The 22,310-nt window shown below is 47.9% G+C and overlaps 1 protein-coding gene across 4 annotated transcripts in view; it reads right to left on the bottom strand.

Moving 5' to 3' along the window:
* DDX25 (DEAD-box helicase 25) overlaps positions 1-22,310 on the bottom strand; it is a 3,162,033-nt gene that overhangs the window by 2,908,832 nt on the left and 230,891 nt on the right. The gene's annotated exons all lie outside the window — the stretch shown is intronic.

Below are 22,310 nucleotides of genomic sequence, written 5' to 3'. Positions count from 1 at the left end.
AGAAGGGAGAGGTCACCTACCTAGTGGACCTTGGTACTCCCCAGAGTCCCCCATAGGGTGCTCCATGTGAACAGGCTTAAGCCATACAATGACAGGGCTGACATGGGCTTGCTCATGGCAAGTGATGAGGGACAGGAAGAAGAGAGTGACCCTCTCCCTGATCTCTCTCAGAACCCTGATGATGGGTCAGTTGATGGTGTAGCTTTGGCAGGCAGCCTCACTGACCAACAGCAGATTGATTGCAGGAATGTCCTCAATCAATACAGACACATGTTCTCTCGGACTCCTAATAAGACCACCTGGTGTACCCATGAAGTGGACACAGGTGAAAGTCTGCCTGTTAAAAATATGATTTACAGGCAACCTGATCATGTCAGGGAGTGCATCAGGACTGAGGTCCTAAAGATGCTAGAATTGGGAGTTATTAAACCCCCAGATACCCCGTGGCTAGTCCAGTGGTCTTGGTAGACAAACCTCACACCCAGGGTGGTAACAGAGAGATGAGATTTTGTCTGGACTACAGATGACTCAATGCAGACACTAGAACTGATGCTCATCCAATTCCTAGGTGTTAGACCTGGCATCCTTGGCGTGGTTTCCCCTGACATTTTGCCTCAACCTCCTGTATTTTTGACACTGTGCTGGATTTCGTTTTTGCTGGTTTAGATGCTTTGGGCACTTTGCCACTGCTGAACAGTGATAAAGTGCAAGTGCTCCCTGTGTAAATTGTTACTGTGATTGGTTATCAATGATTGGTATATTTGTTTTATCAGTAGGTCCCTAGTGAAGTGCACTGAGTGTGCCAGGGCTGATAATTCAAATGCTACTAGTGGGTCTGCAGCACTGATTGTGCCACCCACATGAGTAGCCCTAAAACTATGTCTGAGGCCTGCCACTGAAGTGCCTGTGTGCAGTTTGTTAACTGCCATGTTGACTTGGCCAGTGTAACCACTTGCCAGGCCTGACCCTTACCCTCCCTTTCACATTGGACACTCCTATGGTAGGCCCAAGGTACCCCCCGGGAAGAGTGCAGTGTATGTGAAATGTAGGACATGTACTAGTGTGGGTAACATGCCCTGATAGTAAAATACTGTGAATTTCGTTTTTCACTATTGTGAGAAGTTTGCCTGGCATATGCTGGTCACTAGCTATAGTGACCACCTTGCACCAGTCCAATTCGACTCTTATGGTAGATAGGTTTAAGACAACCTTTTAAAGAAAGCTATCCTAGTGGTAGCTGTGGAGAGCAGCCTTCAGGCTAAGTCTCAGAGGAATGTAAAGCAGATTGTTTTACCTTATAATCTCTTTTATTACCAAATGAAAGGACTCTACACAGGTATATATATCAAATATATATGTATTTATTTATTACTAGACACACTCTACTAATCTCTTTATGAGATTAGAAGTCAGGAACATATGCAAATATCAACGTTTCACAATAAGTTAAGCACAAATATGGCTGGGGCCCTAGGGGCGTACCAGACCATATACTAAAAAAAAGGTTTAGGAATGTTGACTTGCAAGGGTACGAGGCCTAGGGCCTGTAGAATCGCTGGGGCCTCACTAATCCACCCAAGGCAGGTAAGTAAAGGACCCACGGGAGACGCGTGCAGTGTGAGAACACAGCCGCAAGTTCCCTATTGATTTCAATGCAGCAAGTCGTGGTTGGAATTTTAAAAAGTTTTAGGGTACTTCGGAAGAGTCTACAAGCAAGCCACTTACAAGGCAAGTAATTTGAGGGCTAACACGCACAGGAGCACGGAGTGCACGAGTTACCTCACCCAGGGAAGCCGGGTGCATAGGTGTCTTTTGGTGTCGGGTCGCGTCGTCGTTTTCAATGGAAGCAGAAGACGTTTTGCTGCTTGTAAAGACTAGAGAAGTGTCCGGTGGAATCCAAGGCTGGATTCAAGATGAAGAAGACCTGAAAGCAGAAGGGACAGTGTTCACAGTCACTTGCCAGTGACCCGGGGTCAGGAAGATGGATGCCCACGGAAGTTGGGTGATTTCAGGTGATCAAGGGTGTTTTGACTTCAGCCACGAGGTACAGGAGGCGTCGATGACGACCAGGAGCTGGATTTGGAGTGTCCCACGAAGTCTGCAGCTTATTGAGGTGTCGGCAACCGGATTGAAGCCAACAAGCCTTGGCAACAGCAAGTCTCGTTGAAAGTGAAGAAAGTTAGCGGTGCAGACCAGCAAGGTCTGAGGGACTCACCCAGCGAGGGTAAGTCAGGGCAGGCCTGGAGCAACCAGGGGAGCCCTTTGGTTCAATGAGAAAGTCTTCAGGGGACCCACAAGCCAACGGACAAGGGATCGCGAAGACGCCTCGTGTGGATTCACTTCACAGGAGCCCACGGTCACTCGGGACGAGGTAGGCCTCTGATCTTCGGTGGAAATCCTGTTGAAGGCTTGGACCACACGTGGTCCAATGCACAAGGTCGTAAAACGTCGTGAAGGGATTGCACTCGAAAATAGTGCACGGTACCCGGGTATTGCTGTTCCTCGTCACTCGTGGGTTCCACTCGCCTCAGCTCTGCTGGGGACTCACATTGGCCGTCGAGAAGTCAGGAGATCCACTTCCGGGGCTGCAGGGACTTCGGACTCCAGCGCGAAAGTTTGCGACCGTTGATTCAAGTTTTTGGTGCCTGCCAAGCAGGGGAGTCACTCCTTGGATCCAAGGGAGATTCTTCTGTCTTCCAAAGGTAGTGGAACGTCGAAGGGCAAAGATTCTTCTTGTAGAGCGTCGTTCAGAGATATCTGATTTGCAATGGCAAGGTTTCCCCATCTTATACTAAAGGAAAGGGAGAGACTAATATATGACCACTCCTATGGGAGAGTCAGGGGGGTGGGTGGTTACACCCACTTCCCTTTGTCCAGTTTCGCGCCAGAGCAGGGGCAGGTAGCCCCTGAACCGGTTTGAGCTGGCATATGCACAGAGGAGCCCACTGCTCCCCCAGTGCAGGACTTCAAAGCACTCTAGGAGTGCACCCACCTAGCTCCAATACACTAAATCCTGTCTGGAAGGTGGTGACACCTTCCTGTGTCAGGATGCCTATTGTCGGGTCTCCTCCACTGAGTTTCAGTCAGCAGCAGGAGGGCAGCCCAGTGCCTGTGTTGGTGGCATCCATTCTGTGATGCCAGGGCTCTTTCAGATTTCTACCAGAGGCGCTGCCGCCTCTGGTGCAGGAAACCAGGGTTCGAGCCTCGAGGTCGCGTCCACATCTTGTGATTCTGGGCAAATCACTTAATCTCCCCGTGCCTGAATGTGTAATGTAAATACAGCGCTATGTAAAGCGCTCCAATACCTTCGGGTCGAGTTCGCGCTATATAAATATACAAAAAAAAAAAAAATTGGGATCATACTCCCACACCACTTACTGGTGTGGGGGTATGATTACAAGTTGTTTGACACCAAACACAACAGGTTTTGATGCAGTCATTCCAAGGTTAGCATTTACCGGTAGGTTATAATGTACTTGATTATATGGTTTAACCGCATCCACCAACAGCCACAGCCACAGAGAATAGACTCTGCCAGCTGCAGAGGGGCCCTGCTCATGCAGTGGCACCCCCTCACATAGTAAACCAAGCACCCTGCCCTCAGGATTGACAGGGCCTGCCTTAGGGGGTGACTGATAGGTTTATGTGTGTGTATGGTGAGATATAGGGAACCTATACCTCAGTGAGGAGTGCGAACACTACCTCACCCAGGCTGCAGTAGCAGGCCTGTGGTGTCAGATTTAGTCTGCTTCCCAGGGGTGGCATAATACATGCTTCAGCCCCTGGTAGGCCTGTGAAGTACCTATGCCCTTGGTACCCAATGTACCATATACTAGGGGCTCATAAGGTACCACAGTATCCAATCACTAGTGCATCTAATATGCACTCCAAGGTGTTTAGAGAGACCAGAGAGACTGGGGCCCTGATTAGCAGGGACCCAGCCAGACTATAACCAGAAACCAGTGTTAACATCAGAAACAAAAGTGGGGGCAACATAAGTGCAGATCCTACTCTCCTACAACTATTGAAAGGCCATCTTGCCCATAGGACAGAATGGGGAATGCTGTGTAACATGTTTACCCATAGGAGCAAGATAGAAAATTGGAGTCTGGTATCACTGAACTACGAATTTAATAAAACATCTTTTAGTAAAGATGGTTTTTAAATACTTTGTTTGAAAATAGCACTTTTAGAAAGTGGCTATTTTCTTGTTCAACCTTTGTGTGCCTCTGCCTGTTTGTAGATTGACTGACAGGGGCTGGGTTGGCTCCAGGAATCTGGGTGAGTCAGCACTAGGCTGAATAGACCTATCTGCATTTGGAGTGATGGGAGGAGTAGCACCTGGGCCTGAATAGGGCTGTGCCTACCTTCCACAATGCTGGCTCCACCCCCTGCGGTGTGTCTGATGGCCCTGGCCCACACTCACAAAGGAAAAAGAAGTGCACTGGCAGAGTGCCCGCAGAACTGGTTTGGACTAGGTCCAGGACCCCTCACGCATAGATAAAACAGACTTTTGGGGTATAAATATGAGAGCTGAAACCCCTGAAAGTAGACTACTTCTTGATCAAGAGGAACCGGTTGCCAAAGAGGACAGCTGAAGAGACTGGGGAGAAGCACTGCCCTTGCTGTGTCTGGGGTTGGCCTGCAGTTTGCGGTTTCTACTGAGGAGAGGACCAAGGGACTTTGCTGGGTGCTGTGTCCCCTGCTTTAAGAAGGACTTTAGTGTGTGCTGTGTCCATCTGAAGAAAAGTCTTGAAGGGCCTGAGAAGAGCTGGCCTCCTGTTTTTGAAGTCCCAGGCACAAAAGGACTTCACCCCCAGCTTCCCTGAACTTCCTTCCTGGGAGTGCTGACCTGCCAGGAGGTGCCTGTAACTGTGTGCGGGGCCTTTGCTTTTGGGAGCTGGAAGCGCCACGCAACGAGGGAGAAGCGTGCTGCTGGTCGCCGCTGCATCACCGGAGAAGCGTGCCGCAGGGCCTGTCGTGGCTCAGGGAACCACCAATTTCGCCATATACCCGTTGGGCGTTCACACACCGCCCCCCACATTGTCGCATCGCATCAAATATGCCCTTTTTATCGCATCAGATCGTTACAACGCATCGAGGCGCCATCTTGTCGCATCATAACCAGAGCGCAGGAAGTATCGACGCATCGCCTTCTCTGCGACTTTTGTTTGTTCTGTGTTACGCATCCAAGGTACTTTGAGAGTTAAGTGTCGCATTTACCATCAAGTTTATTCTTGCAACAGCCCTTTTCAAAGACATTCTACTGAGTTTCTGTATGTTGGATTTTTGTCGTTTTGGTCGTGGTTAGTTTAGATAAAGATAATTAATTTTTCTAAACTGGTGTGGTGTCCATTTGTGGTATTTTCACTGTGTTACTGTGAGTGTTGCTACAAATACTTTACACATTGCCTTTGGGATAAGCCTGCCTGCTCATGCCAAGCTACCAGGGGTTATCTAAAGTGTGTATCCCCCTTACCCTGACTAAAAGCAAGGGTCCGATTTGGTCAAAGGTACCTACCTCTGCCACCTAGAGAACCCCAGATCGAACACTAGGGCAGATGAGCTTATTGATACTTTGGCCTCAGCCATGTTTTTGAGCACATTTGACCTCACTACTGGCTATTGGCAAATCAGACTAGCTGAGGTTGCCAGACGAAAAACAGCATTTTCAACCCCTAGTGGGCATTATCAATTTATAGTAATGTCCTTTGGTTTGAAGAATGCACCTGCCACATTCCAAAGGCTGGTGAATAAAGTCCTTATAGGCCTGGAGGCCTATAGTGCAGTATTTCTTGATGATATAGCTGTCTTTAGCTCCACCTGGCAGTATCACCTGAGGAATGTTTTGCAGAAAGCAGGCCTCACTATCAAGGCTAGTAGGTGCCAGATAGCCAAGAGCAAGGTTATATACCTGGACCAACTTGCAGGTGGAGGCCAGGTTCAACTATTACAGAGCAAAATCCAGACCATCATGGACTGGGTTGCTCCAACTACCCAGACTCAGGTCAGACCTTTATTATGCCTGGCTGAGAATTACAGGAGATTTTTAAAGGATATGGTTCTATAGTGACTCCCTTGAATGATCTCACAAAGAGAATGCCCAAGAAGGTTATGTGGACAGTTAGGTGTCAGAAGGCCTTTAATGATCTCAAGCAGGACATGTGCAATGCTCCCATCCTGACTACTCCAAGCAATTTATTGTCCAAACAGATGCATCTGAGTTAGGGGTAGGGGCTGTGTTATCACAACTGAATGCAGAGGGTCAGGATCAACCAGTAGCTTTTATCAGCAGAAGACGGACCCCCAGAGTGAAACGTTGGATAGCTATAGAGAGGGAAGCCTTTGCTGTCGTCTGGGCCCTGAAGAAGCTGAGGCCATACCTGTTTGGCACTCACTTCACTGTTCAGACAGGCCATAGGCCTCTTCTGGCTAAAACAGATGAAGGGTGAAAACCTCAAACCTTTGGGGTCGTCCACTTTCCTACAGGGGATGGACTATACAATGGAACATAGACCTGGGAGTACCCATGCCAATGCAGATGAACTCTACAGATATTTCCACTTAGAAAATGAAGAATCAACTGGGCAAAGTTAGTCTCATCTCCCTGCATTGGGAGGGGGGGGGGGGGGGGGGAGAGAGAGAATCTGCTTCTTATGGTTACCCCCACTTTTTGCTAAATGCAATACTGTTTTTAACTAGTCTGACTGGGATTATGGTAAACAGGATCCCAGTCCATCTGCTTTCTCCCTAAACTGTTACGTAATGTACTTAGGTAAACTCCAGATTGGTACTGGGGTACCCTTGTCAGTCACTAGTATATGGTACCCATGTACCCAGGGCACAGGTACCCCAGAGACCTACCATGGGCTGAAGCATTGATTATGCCACCCATGAGAGGCCATGCAAAAGGGAACTACAGGCCTGCCATTGCAGCATGTACAAGATGGTGCATGCACCTCTTACTTTAGATATAGGTTTACTACATCGAAGGGTCACTGCACTTGAAACCTATAAGTCACCCCTATAGCAGGCCTTAATCCTGAAGGCAGGGTGCTTGGTTATAAGTGAGAAGGTGCCACTGCATGAGCAGGACACCCCTGCAGCCTAAGGACTCCATTCTAACCGGTTGTCAGTGTATCAGCCATTTACGACAAATAGAGTGGCATTAAGCGACTGCATGATGATCAACTCTAAAACGGCTGAAAGTAACCCAATCGTGTTTGGTGTCAAACATTGTGGTATCATACGGTGTGGGGGTATGATTTCAACCCTCAGAAGCGAGCTTCGTTGGGTCCCTGGTGTACCGGGTACCAGCCTTCTAATTCCCGGGCAGTACAAAATGGTTGCCGACGACCAGAGACACATTTCTGCCCTCCTGGTGCTGAGCCAAGCTCGAGCAGAGGAAGGTGGAACAATAGGCATTCTGTCACAGTGATGTGTGACCACCTTCCACACAGGATTTAGTGCATTAGGGTGGGGTGGGTGCGCTTGCCAGCAACCAATAGTCTGCATGAGGGGCACATTTGGTGTCCCTGTGGAGAGTCTAGTTCAAACCAGTCCTGAGAGCCGTTGGCTCCTGCTCTGGCACTTTTTTGATAATCAAGTTTATTGATTTTAACAGATCACAAGAAACAATTCTGGCAGTAAGACCATATACATGAGTGAAGAGACCCAATGGCAAGAAGAAGGGGGGCAAAGCCCTGCAAAGTGTCCACAAGGAAAAGAACAACCCATGCACCCACTTACAATCATGACAAAAAAGGGGAAGCTGCACCCCTAAGGCCGCAGGTTGAACCATTTGCCCCATACCTTAACGAAAATCTCAGAACATCCCCGAGCTTCAAAAAGGGCTTCCCCTTGGGTACCGCACCAATCCACCCCCCTCCTCCACTTCCACCTAGTCGGTGGCTTGGCCTAGGACCAGTGCATCGCAATGTCCCTTTTTGGCCACCGCCAATGCAGTGCCCAGAAAGCGCTTACCGGCCCGGGAGCCATCCAAACCATCCAACACCCCCAGGATCAGGCGCAGCGGGTCATGAGGCACCTCCCATCCCAGGGTCTGCGTGAGTTCCAGTTCCACCCCCACCCAAAAGGGCTCCAAGACCGGGCATTGCCAGATCATATGGTAGAAATCCGCCGGGGCCTGACCGCAACGTGTGCAGGATGGAGAAGACCGCAAACGAGCCCTGTAGAGGCGCGCTGGGGTGAGGTATGCTGCATGGAGGTAGTAGGAGTTGGATCAGACGCAGCTTGGAGGAGGTAGTCAGGGCCTGCTCTGACACTTAACTGGACAAAGGACATGGGAGTAACCTCCCAACTGTCCAGACCCTCCCCTGAATCTGTCCAACCCTCTCCTGTGGGTACAAAAGGGCGTACCTGGACCCTAGATTCGATGTGGGCAAGATTCTCATCAAGAAACTACTGACCTTCGACCGTCTGGACACTCTGGACTTCGCTGGACTGTTTTGGGCAGACCTTGTCTCCCACTTGGTCCAGAGCATCGTCTGTACCTGTGTACCATACTGGCTCCATGCAGGACCTGTGGTGCATCAAGGACAACCGAAGATCTCCCTTGGAGTGAAGGAGTCACTCCCGTACTACCGCAGGCACCACATTTCGACTGACCGGTCTGCTGCTCCTGAGTTCCTATGGACTCCGAACGCTCCAGCAACACAGGAGGTGGGTTTCTACGTCCCTCGAGGTCTGAGCTGCCCTCTCACAAAGTTTGTGGCCAGAATCCCTCATGGGGGTTGCAATACCCGTACCCCTGTGCACCGCGTTCATTTGCAAGTGCATATGCTTCTTGGTGTTTCCCGACCCAGAGCACTAGGCTACAAGTAGCCCCAACGTCTGTCACCATTTCCTACAAAGAGCTCCGGCCTCCTCGCACCAAGTGCTCCGTGGGCTGCTGCTTTGTGAAAGTACTCTAGGTCGTCTCGCGACTTCTGTTCCTCCGGCCTGTGAAACCAATTGAGGGTCAACATTTCTTGGGCTCCCCTAGTTGCTCCTAGCCTGCCCGGATTCCCCTTGCTTTGGTGGGTCTCCTGGACCTTGCTGGTCCGAACCGTAACCTTCCTTGACCTTCAGCCAGGGTTGCCGTTGCCAAGGCTGGTTAGTGCTCCCGCCAGACACCGACCTCTCAAGACTCTACATCCTTCGTGGGACAGCTTGTAGCCAGCTCCTGGTCATCCTCGACGTCTCCTGGTCCCTGTGGCTGCAGAGTCAAGAACCCCCTTACCGCAACTGAAGCACCCAACATCGGTGGGCATTCGTCTACTGAGCCCATGGTGACTTCTGAGTGACCCAGACTGTCCCCTCGGCTTTCAGGTACTCTTCAACAAGAATCTACCTTCGGATTCCAACAGACACATTTCTTCTTTCCAGCAGTGTCTCTGCTTTGAAGTCATCTATAGAGTCCGACGGCGGTTTCCGAAGCCATTTCAGGCATATGCACCCGGCTTTCCTGGGATAGGTATCTCTGGTGCAACGGTATCCACAGGTGGGGTGGATCTCCAACCTCCTAAGTTCCATGAGGTTTCTTTGAAGTGCATTGGGAAGGGTCTAACTAACACTTTAACCGCAACTTCCCCATAGAATTGTACGGAGCACAAGGTTGGGTTCCCACACTGCACCTATCCTCTCTGGGGTCCCTACTTACTCACCTAGGGAGGTTCCATGAGGTCCCAGCGATTTTACATCCTCTAGACACGGTCTTGAATCATGGTTCTTATACCACTATTTTAGTACATGGTATGGTTTCCCCCTGGAGCCCACTGTGTTATTTACTATTGGTTCTGTTCTACAGTATAGTGTGCATTGTGAGTATCTTTGTGTAGAAGATACTGTGTCGTACTAGAGATTGTTCTATTAATAAATACATAATTTTATAACTACTGTGTGGTTCTCCTTTCATTTAACCAATACAATAAGGTTGCATTCTGGTTAAACAAGCGAACATTCCTTCAAGACTAAACCAAAGGCTGCTCTCCACAAATACCATTTGGATTGCTTTCTAAGGTTAACTTTGACCTCTTAAATCACAATAAGGGTCGTTTGGACTAGTGAAAAGTGCCCACTTTAATTTGTGGACAGCATATGCCAGACCAACTTCTCACACCAAAGGTTAAATTAACGTTATATTTAGGTGAAATGTTCAGTAACATAACATTTTTGTAAGAAAATGAGTCTTTAATTATGTGGCTTGCACAAGTAATGGGTCAACATTTGTCCTTCACCGTGAACCAAACACCCCATTGTAGCGCTTAACTTTCTCAGGGTAGTGAAGCAGAGCAGCCTACTCAAGAGAAGTGATGTGGACTAGTAATCACAATTCACAGATGAACACCACCACCACAAAAACAATTGTCCAGTTTGTGCTTTTTCTTTTGAAAAAGGAGAAAGTACCTTTATTCCGCACACACTATTCAATACTATGCAGCAATCTACAAATATACATAAGCGGATGGAAATACTTCTTGATGACATTGCATAATAACTTTTAACCCTCCCAGCAAGTCACTTAAAATCACCACTTGTATTAAAATGCAATAATTGATTGTAACTTTAAATGAACATACTTAATATTGGCAATAAAGCAAGTATACCTTAAACCAGAGTGGCTGTTAAAATTATTACTTCATTAAAACATTCCCAAGAGAACATGTCTATGCGTTTCTGGGCGATTTGTGTACTCCGCATCTCTTTTAACTTGAATAATGCAATTAAAACAGCCCTTAAAGAGCACCACATTTATTATCTTTTACTTTTTACTTTGATAGCTTTATTTCGGTCAGATGACCATAAAAGCACAGGTAAAATATATACAAGCATAAAATACATAAATAATTCAGAATTTAAGATAAAAAGTTATTAAACAGCAATTATCAAAGTGAAAACAATCAAGAGTACAATATACATATTCAATCTCTAGTAAGAGGTAAAAACATTTATAGGGGTCCTAACGCCTTTAGAATCCGGTTGCGCGTGTGCCAAACATTGGTCAAAAATTTTGCTAATGCGAAAACAATTGGGCCAGAGAGATCAGTTTTTAAGATTCTGTACATTGGTGCGTATTCCCTACAACCCATGTTCCTTATCAAGGGGAGGAGCCAATATTTACGTGCTATTTTATAGGCAGGGCAGAAGAAAACCACGTGCAAATCAGTTTCTTCCATGGCGTCACAAGCCGGACACTGCTTTAGGGTGGGACCCGATGACCAGGTACTTGTGAAAAATCTGAACGGCAATGTGCCGTATCTCCATTGGAGGAACAGCTTCCTGGTAAGTACGGGGGAGATGGAATCCAACACCCTCTCCAGTCTATAGACATCCTTGCTCTGCATGAACACAGAAGCTAGGGACCCTTCTGCCTGGGTAGCTTGAGCCCTGTCTAGTTTATATTCATGGTAAACCTTAGCCAGGGACCTTTTGGATATTTTCGGTGCGGCTCTCGCCGGGTCATTCCATAGGTCGGGGAGTCCTATTCCCACACAAATGGCTTGGATGTTTTTGACCCAGGGAATACTGAGCGTCATTGGTTCTTTCAAAAGTTCAGCCAATTCCGCCCTATATTCTACGAGATCAATACTGCTCCACAGCCTACGCCAAAATGCTAGAGGTCTCAGGCTTATTTCGTCAGCTAATGGTCGTAGGCCCAGATCTAGCCTCAAGGGGAGGAGCGGAGTACTGGGAGGGAGTGCGGCTATCTGTCTGATAAACTTGCTTTCCACTAATGACAGACTCTTACAGGATGTGTGGCCCCATATTTCCGCCCCATACATTATTGCTCCCCGAGCCTGGGCTTTATATATCTGGATCAATGCCCCCAATGGACGATATGATGAACCATTCATCATACGAGCAATACCCCCAGTGATCTGCGTGAGTTTGAGGCTTGCCCTGCTCTGGTGGGATCCCCAAGTCATGGTCTCGTTAATAGTCACACCAAGGTATTCAAATGTAGTCACTCTCTCCAGCCGTCCAACACCCAATTGCGGATTTGGGCGAAGTTTTTGCCTCGGGTTCAGAACCATATATTTGGTTTTTGCCGCGTTAATTTCGAGCCCCCTATCGTTACAGAAGGCCACGAAGGAGTCAAGAATCCTCTGAATGCCCATAGGGGTTTTGGATAGCAGCAGGGTGTCGTCCGCGAACATAATTGCGGGCACCCTGCTGCCATTCAATTTCGGGGCGTCAGTATATTCAGTGGCATTCAAATGGGCGATTACCCCGTTGACAAAGAGGCAGAACAGGGTCGGTGCCAATACACAGCCCTGCCTTACCCCCCGGTCAACGGGGAGTCTGTCGGTCAGTTCCCCCGCCCTCCCACACCTCACTGGGGCATAGTTGTTGTGATGCAATCTCTGTAAGATCAAGAGGATGTCCGGGAGGACGCCCATCTCTGCCAAGATGCTCCAAAGTTTCCCCCGGGGCACCAAATCAAAAGCGGCCCGTAAGTCCACAAAAATTGTGTACAAACTACCGCCCTCGATTTTTGCTACCCGCCAGTAGACCAGATTCAATCTAAAAACCTGGTCCACTGTGGATACCCCCCTCCTGAATCCCGCCTGGTAAGGGCTAAGGGCTCCCACCTCCTCAATCCAGTCCTGTAGCCTATTCAACATCACCCTACCAAACAGCTTCTGCGTCACATCTATCAAGCTGATTGGTCTATAGTTGGCTGGGAGGAGAGGTGAGCCCTTTTTAAAGATGGGGACCACCTCAGCCCCCAGCCAAGTACTAGGGATCTCCATACCACCAATAACTCCATTGAAGAGGGCGGTAAGATAAGGGGCCCATACAACAGGTTCCTGCTTAAACATATCCCCTGGTAGTCCGTCCAGTCCCGGCGCCTTTCCAGGGGCAAGTCCTGAAATGGCAGCAATCACTTCACCGAGCGTTATCAGCTCCCGTTCATAGTCCGGGAGGCCTACCGCATCAGCAACAGGGGATTCTTCCGAGTCAGGGCTATATAGAGTCTGAAAGTGAGCCTGCCATACCCCAGGAGCAATATTCGGCTCTAGTGCCGATTTTAAGTTTCCCGACCCCCCATTCACGATCCTCCAGAACAACCGATGGTCTTGGGTTGCTAGTGCCTTAGTGAGTTTTTCCCACTGTTCTTCCTCCCATTCTGCCTTAGCGTGGGCAGTGAGTTTCTTATAAACTTGCCTGCTTTGTTTTAGGGTATCCCCACCAGGACCCTCCTTGATTAGTTTGAGGAGCTCTGTTTTTGCCCTTCTGCAGGCCAGGTTGTACCATAGTGTTTTTCCTGGACGCCCCCCTTTTGCCTTTCGCGGGCTACAAGTAAGATGGGGTCCCGCAGCTTTTATAAGTTCCTCATGGGCTTTGAATAATTTACCCTGGGAGTCTTTGTTGAATCACAACATGCGCAATAACAACCTTTCGCCCTAGAAGGCATTTACGCAGCATAAAACCTCAAACTGAACACCTTCAGGCCACAGAGACTGCAGCCATAGATTTTGCCCCTGGAGGTCGCAACACTCCCAGCTGTAGTGCAAAAGCTCCAGCTTTGCGAGTGCTTGAAATGCCAAATAAATCCTGGAGAGATTATTCTTTTGGAGTCCCCCAAATTTAGGGTGGGGGATGCCTAAAATATTTTTTGGGGGAGGTTGCACTGCTCCTGCAGCGGCTCCTGCTATTTGTGACCTAGTTGATGGTGACCCAATCCTCCTGGAGCTACCACTAAGGGTGAAACAAGGCCAAAACAGGCCAAAATAGACATGCCCCTCCGGACCTTATGGGGCGCTCCTCACAAGTGCAGTGAATATGTAATTAGCGTCTCTCTCATTGTGCCGGGAGAGCTGTGTCTTCCTTGGCTCCAATTTTGTTTGAGTTGTCACTCAGCATCCCGTGTGCAGGTTATTTCATCAGGGGAACAGCTCAGGGAGCCCACCCGGAGCAGGCAGCACTCTTCTGGCCTACCCGCTCTTACGGACAGGAGCATGGACTGTGGCTGGCCTTCCAGTCATTGGTCCAGGAAGCAGGGTGTACCAGCCCTGTGGGGGAGTGTGGCAGCACTCCCCTCCTCCCTCCTCCCCCCCCCCCTCTCCTGGGACATCGGGCCCAGGGATGGGGTCCTGGGCCCCTCCATGCAATTGTGGAGGAGCGCAATGGCTCTCCCTAGTCCTCATTCTCCGTGGCCCATGGATGGGGTCCTAGGTCCCTTTCCCACATTGGTAGGGGAGCGCAACGGAGCCCCCCTTGGCTTTCCCATTGACAGGGCCCAGTGATGCTGATTGAGCCCCTTACAGATATTGAGGGTTGCGCGGCGGTGCTTCCTCTGCAGTTCCTTCTTCTCGGGGCAACCTCCGGGCCATGGCCCACCACAGGGGTAAAATTGGAAATGGCAGCGGAGCCCACACTTTGTTACCGGTCAAGGGGTCAAAGGTCACGAGCGCACACTGCCATAACATCGGTCCCCGTGGGGCCTATTCTGATGCTCCGAGTGGCGTGCCCTAGCCACCTGGAGCACTTTGAGGCCTCTTGGGTGACAACCTTTGCAGGGAGTTGGTTTCACAGGCTCCCTGCACCAGCGTTTCTCCTGGTTTTCCTCTGGACCTCCTCTTCCTAGCAGAGAAACCCAGTCTTTCCCCAAACTAGTGGTGTAAGGAGACCAGCATCCCTGGTCCCAGAGAGTCTCCCCACTGTTCCTGGGGTCAACTGAAGACAGGGTCCTTAGTAAGGGTGGGTGGAATTTGCGAAACTGCCTTTCATAAAATATCGCGAAACGGCAAAAAATCTCTGCGAACACGTGAAATTTTGCGTGCTCGCGGATATTTTGGGCTGATTAATGCCTTACTGAATTTGACCTTCAACTCGGGCACCTGCTTTATTTATATCTGTAAGTGCTACCTGTTGAGGCTTAATTTTTGTGACAGGAGCATCGTGCCAGAAGGAATCCTGCCCTGCATATTTATCCAAGAAGATGCCACCGTTTTGTGCAATACCTCTACTCAACTGGAGTACTTTCTACTGGCTAATCAGCAAGTGCTACCTCGGTGGGTAAATGTATAGTGCTTTCCCTACACTACAGCCGCGTAAAGGGCCAGAAGAGTTGTCTCCAGCGACCATGTGTCTTTTACATTTTGCCACCGCGCCGATGGGCGCCGGGGTCCCTCGAGTGAGCTGTCCATCATAGTGGGGAAAGGGCGGGAAGACGCTGCACACCGCTGGTGTGTGGGATGGGGCCAACGGCGGGGCTTCTATGCAGTTCACATGCCTCTGGTTTATAAAGGGTCAGACACCGACCAGAGCAGCAGATGAGGAGACAGAACCTCCTGGTGTCAGGAACTACACAGGGATTGCGCTTGAGAAACTCAAGGATTACAGCAAATTGTTGACGGTAGATATTGGAGAAACACACCTGCCTAGCCTCCACCGTGCTCCCGAATCTTTTGTGCTGATCAATGCGTTACTGAATTTGACCTTCAACTCTGGCACCTGCTTCATTTACATCTGTAAGTGCTTACTGTTGAGGTTTAATGACAGGAGTATCTTGCCAGAATGAATCCTGCCCTGCATATTTCCGTTCCGCGTGGAACGTGAAAATGTCAAAATTTCGCAATTTCCGCTAGCGGAAAGGAAATTGTCGCCCACCCTTTGTCCTTATGGCAGTCAGGGGGTTCTTCCCTCCAACTGTCCATGAAGTCAGCCTCCAGTCCCAGTGTCCACCAGAAAAGCACAACCAAGAAAGAGCTCTCTCCCCTGCATAGGACCTTTTAAAGGGGGGGCGGGAGGTTCAAGCAGGGATGCACCTCTGGCCTATCGTGGTGTGCCACATACCTTCTCCCCCCCTGTCCCAACCTCCCTGCACAGCCTGCTGGGATATTTCAACAAGGTGTCACCCAGGAGTCATTTGCCACATCTGCTCTGGGTCTCTCAGCTCCACCCCTCGCTGACATCACTTTCCCATCAAAACTTCAAAGGAACCCCTCTCCCCTCCTGGTTTGGCTACAGAGGTTTGGGCTCCCTCCTTTGTTTAGAGGGCTTGGGTAGGCTTTCTTCCTGGCACAGGATGACAGCTGGATGTTTGATGCAGAACAGTCCACCCCACCCCTTCCTCCTCAGCCGCGGGGGGAGGGGGGGGGGGGGGAGGGAACGCGGTCTTTGTTCCTGCAGCTGGAGAGAAATTTTAATTAAACCAGCCCAGCAGGATAACAAAAGACCTAGTTTTTGATCCTGAGCCGAGCCAGAGGAATACGAGATTCCTGGATGACCCACAAGCTCTACAGATAGGTCTTTGGACTTCTCAGAATTGAACATTTCACATAGGTTACACTGTGAACCAGTACAACTCTGGTGTCTGTAGGCCAAGGGGAAACAAAACTGCACTTTAAGGCAGCACCTCCCATTGGTGTACAATGAAGTGTGACTGCAGGCAATAAAGTAAAGCACACTGACTTTCCCTGTAAGCGTACACTGGCATTATGGGGCCTGACCCAGTCAGTAACCAATCCTGCAAATTCCCTTCTGTGCCAGGGTACCTGTGCGTAGTTCCTAGGCTGCTCACGATAGGAATCTCCCAGACACAGTCCTTGCAAATGTGCCCAAGTGTTAATATGCAACTACCAAAATGCCTCTTACCCTTTGCTGCACAGCAGCAGCTTTATCTTAAATGGTGGACCCTGCAGTTGACACACTCAGTCCATTTATCTATCTATTATCTATCTAACACTATAAGTGGGTGTTAGACTTGGCATCATTTGGCGTGTTTTTCCAGACTTTTTTGCTTTCTGACCTCCCAGTTTTGACTGGTGTGGGCAGGGTGCAGTGTATGTGAAAGGTAGGACATGCCCTGGTGTGTGTGGCATGTTCTAATAGTGAATTACAGCCAATTTCTTTTTTAACTATGGCAAGGCTACCAGTGTCCCATAGGACAGAATGGGAGGTTTGTTTATAACATCCTATAAACATAACTGGCCCAGGGAAGTCGGTAAGAAAATAAAATTTAGTATGCCTGAATCTAAAGATGCATCTTTTAGTGAAGGTGCTTTTTACATTCTGCGTTTGAAAATACCACTTTTAGAAAGTGGGTATTTTATTGCTCAGTCACCCAGTGTGCCTCTGCTGGAATGTGGATTGCCTGTGTGGGTTTTAGATGATAGGCGCTGGGTGGGCCTGAGGGGCTCCAGATAGTCTAGGTAGGTCAGGAAAGGGCTTCATAGACCTAGGCTACCAAGGGGGAAGGGGAAGGAGATTTCCTTGCACCTCAAAGGGCCTGGTCTGCCTTTGACAAATGCTGTCTCCACCGCCTGCCAGGAATTCACACCAGAGAAGGCCCAACTGGTTCTGGCCGGGCACAGACACCCTCTGCCTGAAGGATCAAATGACATCGATACAAATACTGGGTCCCAGACCCCTGAACTTTATAACTCATCTGGATCAAGAAGACTGCCAAGAAGAAGAGCCAGAGAAGCTGTGAAAAGGAACGACTGCTTTGCTGGGCTGACCTGCAGGTGCTGCTTCTGTCTTGGGTATTGAAAGGCCTGGACTGGACTTTCTGCAACCTAACTTGTGAGTCTCTCCAAGGGCTTGAGGTAGAGCTTGCCCCCTGTTCACAAAGTCTCAGGAACAGAAAAGACATCAAGTTCTTCGACCCGCAGCACTGGGGACTGTGTTTTGTGCTGCAACCCGAATAACACCAACTCAACGACATCACTGCCGACTCAGTGTCCTGAAGGCACCGCAGAGGGCAGCGCCACAATGCCACACCGCAACCCTGGTCTCACAGACGACGCCTGTTGATGCCACTGAACCGCTGTTTGCACCCCGACCTGTGGGCACCTCACTCTGCACCGCCTTGCTTCACGCTGAAGCTTTGGCACCGCAGAGAGCACTGCTGCAACGCCGCACCATGACCCTGGTCTCACCGACGTCGCCTGTGGAAGCTGCCACCGAGCCGCTGCTTGCGCCGCGACCTGTGGGCACCGCACTCTGCACCGCCTTGCTTCACAAGGACGTCTTGGCCTGCCTGACGCTGCCACTTCCCGCCAAAAATCGACGCCACTGCTTGCACCGTGGTTCAAGGGCACTGTCCGTATGTCACAAGACGCACTGCCCTCATTCCGCACCGCAGCCTTGGCCTACTGATGCCAGCGCCATGGACTCCAGTTCTTCAGCCGACGACAGCGCTTCAGCAACGACAACGTCGCTGCTTACATCATGACCTGCTAGCACCGCCTTCATCTCGCACCGCGACCCTGGTCTCACGACGACGCCATTGGACACCGCCACCGAGCCGCTGCTCGCACCGCGACCTGGGGCACCGCAAGCCACACCGCTGCACTTCACACTGCAGCACCAGACGCCTACCAGCGCCAGCACTCCCGATTCCACCAGAGAGGAGCCCAACCTGCAACGTTAGTGACTTCAAGGGTCTCAGCGCCCTGCATTTCTCACAGGTAATGTTTGCGGGTCTTCCCGACTCCGTAGCTGGCCCGCGACCAGCCAGAACTGTTGGATTTGTTTTTCACGACACCGTGGTAGCCCGGACAGAGCTATCCACACAAGAAACTCTATTTAATCAGCGCATTTTTGGAACTGTGAACTTTTAAGTATAGCATTGTAGATTTTTGTCGTATTTGGTCTCGTCTTAAAGTATATAAAAATATTGGCTATTTTTCTAAACTGGTGTGGTGTCCTTTTGTAGTGCGCACACTGCATTACTGTTGGTTATGTGCAAATGCTTTACACACTGCCTCTAAGATGAGCTTGCCTGATCGTACCAAGCTACCAAGGAGTTTAGCAGGGGTTATTTCTTAAGTGTAACTCCCTTATCCTGACTAGAGTGGTGGTTTTTGCCTGGCTTTGGCCCACGCCCTAGCCTACCAAAAATCCCATTTCTAACAGTGGGATAAAAAAAATTGAGTGCGTACTCTAAAAAAGGCATGGGCACAGAAGTTTAACTAGGAATATTTTATTAGAGGCACCGGCTTAGTAATACACCCTGCATATATAATACCTTCATCAGCTTCATCCCAATTATCTTCAAGGAGAAAAAAACGAGTACTCCAGAGGCCGGGCTTACATCCACCCCACCCTCCAAACAAATTAACAGTGGGGAGCCATGGCCAAAGGGAGCCGTGGGTCGAAAAAGTTTGGGAATATATATATATATATATACATATACTTTAAAAAACCATAGGTTTCACACGTTATAGTTGGGTGGATATTTCACTCGTAAAAAAACAATGAAATTCCCCCGTTATAGTTCGTTCAGTTAACTATAACTCGCGCGCCCGCAATCCTGCTCATGACGTCGCATATTACATCACTCATGACATGGTCAGTGGCATCACTCATGACATCATTGATGACATCATCCTTGTGATAGAATGGCGGTCGCGTGAGTTATAGTTATCTGAACTAACTAGAACGGGGGAATTTCATTGGTTTTTTACGAGTGAAATATCCACCCAACTATAACATGTGTGAAACCTATGGTTTTTTAAGCGAATTTGCAAGGTTTTTTAAATGCTAATTCCTAACTATAACGTGTGTGAAACCTATGGTTTTTTCAGTGATTTTTTAAATGCTAAGTGATGTATGTATTTTTTTTTATATATTTATTTTACAATAAACTACGTATTACATTTTTTTTAATGGTTTTTCACCATGCGCGCACCCCCGCGATTTAAAAAAAAAAAAATTAAAATGTTTTTTTCTGCCTTCGGGGTCCTTCAGGGACCCCCTGACAAAGGCTAGGGGGTCAGGAACTCTCTACCCTGTCCCCTTTTCACGTTCGCCACCTTCCTTTTTCACTCTCGCACTGAAAACAAACAAAATGGCGGCCGACACTTCCTGATTTCGACCGATTCGAATGTTGACTGACATGTAACCACCAATCAGAATTACGCTCGCGCACGTTAGGGTGCGCGGCTATAGATATGTATGTGCTTTTAACTGCAATTTTCTCAGGAACTACTGAACAGATTGACACCATATATCCAAAAGGCACATGCCTGACCTGAGGACTACCTCTCTGCCAAATTTCAAGTAATTCTGTTCAGCCGTTCGGGCTGTACCTTCGACTAAAGGTCCTATGGGAAAATGCATGGGGGAAAACGCGTTTTGGGACCCCCCCCTTTTTTCCTCAGCCCCCGCTTGACGAATCCCCCCCGATACTTTCAGGGTTGTTGCTGAGCGGAGCGCCCCATTAGTTTTGAAAATTTCACGAAGATTCGTCAACCGGCGCCAAAGTTATTCAAAATAGAATTTTGAGATTTCCTATGGAAACACGGTCCTAACTATAACTATCTACTGGCGACCGCCAGTAGAAAATATAAATATATATATATATATTTTTCACTGAAAAAAACCATAGGTTTCCCATACGTTATAGTTAGGAGTTAGCATTTAAAAAACCTTGGAAATTCACTGAAAAAACCATAGGTTTCACACACGTTACAGTTAGGAAATAGCATTTAAAAAACCTTACAAATTCACTGAAAAAAACATTCGAATCGGTCGAAATCAGGAAGTGTCTGCCGCCATTTTGTGTGTTGTGTGTGACAGTGAAAAAGAAAGGTGGAGAACATGAAAAGGGGGCAGGGTAGAGAGTTCCTGACCCCCTAGCCTTTGTCAGGGGGTTCCTGAAGGACCCCGAAGGGTGAAAAAAACTTTTTTTTTTCAAAAAAATCGCGGGGTGAAAAACCTTAAAAAAAAAAAAATTAAAAGAGCCATTCCATATTACAGGATACAGTCAATCTATAGCTATATACATAGGTAGTTTATTGTAAAATAAATATATAAAAAATATAATACATACATAACTTAGCATTTAAAAAACCTTACAAATTCACTTAAAGAAACATAGGTTTCACACACGTTATAGTTAGCTGGACATTTTACTCGTAAAAAACCAATGAAAATCCCCCATTATAGTTAGTTCAGCTAACTATAACTCGCGCGCCCGCAATCCACTGCTGATGACGTCACATATTACATCACTCATGACATGGTCAGTGACATCACTCATGACATCACTGATGACATCTCAAATGACATCACTGATGACGTCATCCATTGAGTATGTGTTTCTCAACAATTTTAATATGTTTAATATATATAGGGAAAGGCCTGTTGAAGAATGAGTGGGTGTACAAGTGTGTGAATGGATGATTTTCTAGGTGTGTGACTGACTCTATAAGTGAGTCATTAAATGTATCTTACTGCAGGCTAGTGACTAAACTGTGTGAATGTCTGTATGTGTCTGTATGTTGGTGTATAAGTGGCGGCATGGTTTTGTGAATAGCTATACGAGGGTCTATAGGAGTTATTGATTGCTTGTCTCAGTATGTGTATGGGTTCCTGAGTGTTTGTGTGGGTAGGGTGTGTGTGACTATGCATAAGTGAGTGTATGTATGGGTGTGTTAGGGATTGAATGTATATTTCAGTGGTACATTTGTGACTAACTACATATGTGAAAGGCAGTATATCTGCGTGTAAGAGTATATAAGTGGGTAGATGTGAGTGTGATTGTGAGAGTGAATGTATGGATGAGTGTGTTCTTGTATCAATGATTCTATAAGAGCGTAAGAATGTGGTACTATTTTTATGACTAAGTGAACTTGAGTGTGTATAACCGCATAGGTGAGTAAATGTGTGATTATTTGCATGACTGACTAGGTGTGAGAGTACCTCTATGGATGATTGGTGGTGTGTGAGTGTCTATATAGGTGTATAAATGCATATGATAGTTTTGTATGGAGTGACTAAGTATGAGTGACTGTACAGGTGAATGAGTGGAGGTGTATGTAGACCTAAGAGTTAATAAGCGGGTATGTAGTTATTGGTATTGCAGTATGTATAGTTTTGACATTTGAACTCTTAAATTTTGAGTTGGTGTATCAAAAGTTATATTAGGGTGTGAGAAGATGTGCTAATTTTTCACATGGATCACATCATCAGTGATGTCATCAGTGATGTCATTTGAGATTTCATCAGTGAGGTCATGAGTGATGTCACTGACCATGTCATGAGTGATGTAATATGTGACGTCATCAGCAGTGGATTGCGGGCGCGCGAGTTATAGTTAGCTGAACTAACTATAATGGGGGAATTTCATTGGTTTTTTACGAGTAAAATGTCCAGCTAACTATAACGTGTGAGAAACCTATGGTTTTTTCAGTGAATTTGTAAGGTTTTTTAAATGCTATTTCCTAACTATAACGTGTGTGAAACCTATGGTTTTTTCAGTGAATTTCCAAGGTTTTTTAAATGCTAATTCCTAACTATAACGTATGTGAAACCTATGGTTTTTTCAGTGAATTTCAAAGGTTTTTTAAATG

The sequence above is a fragment of the Triturus cristatus genome, chromosome 3_1, assembly GCF_964204655.1.
Source record: "Triturus cristatus chromosome 3_1, aTriCri1.1, whole genome shotgun sequence".
Classification (NCBI taxonomy): Eukaryota; Metazoa; Chordata; class Amphibia; order Caudata; family Salamandridae; genus Triturus; species Triturus cristatus.
Note: the sequence above shows the minus strand (reverse complement) of the source record. Positions and strands in the feature narration are given on the sequence as shown.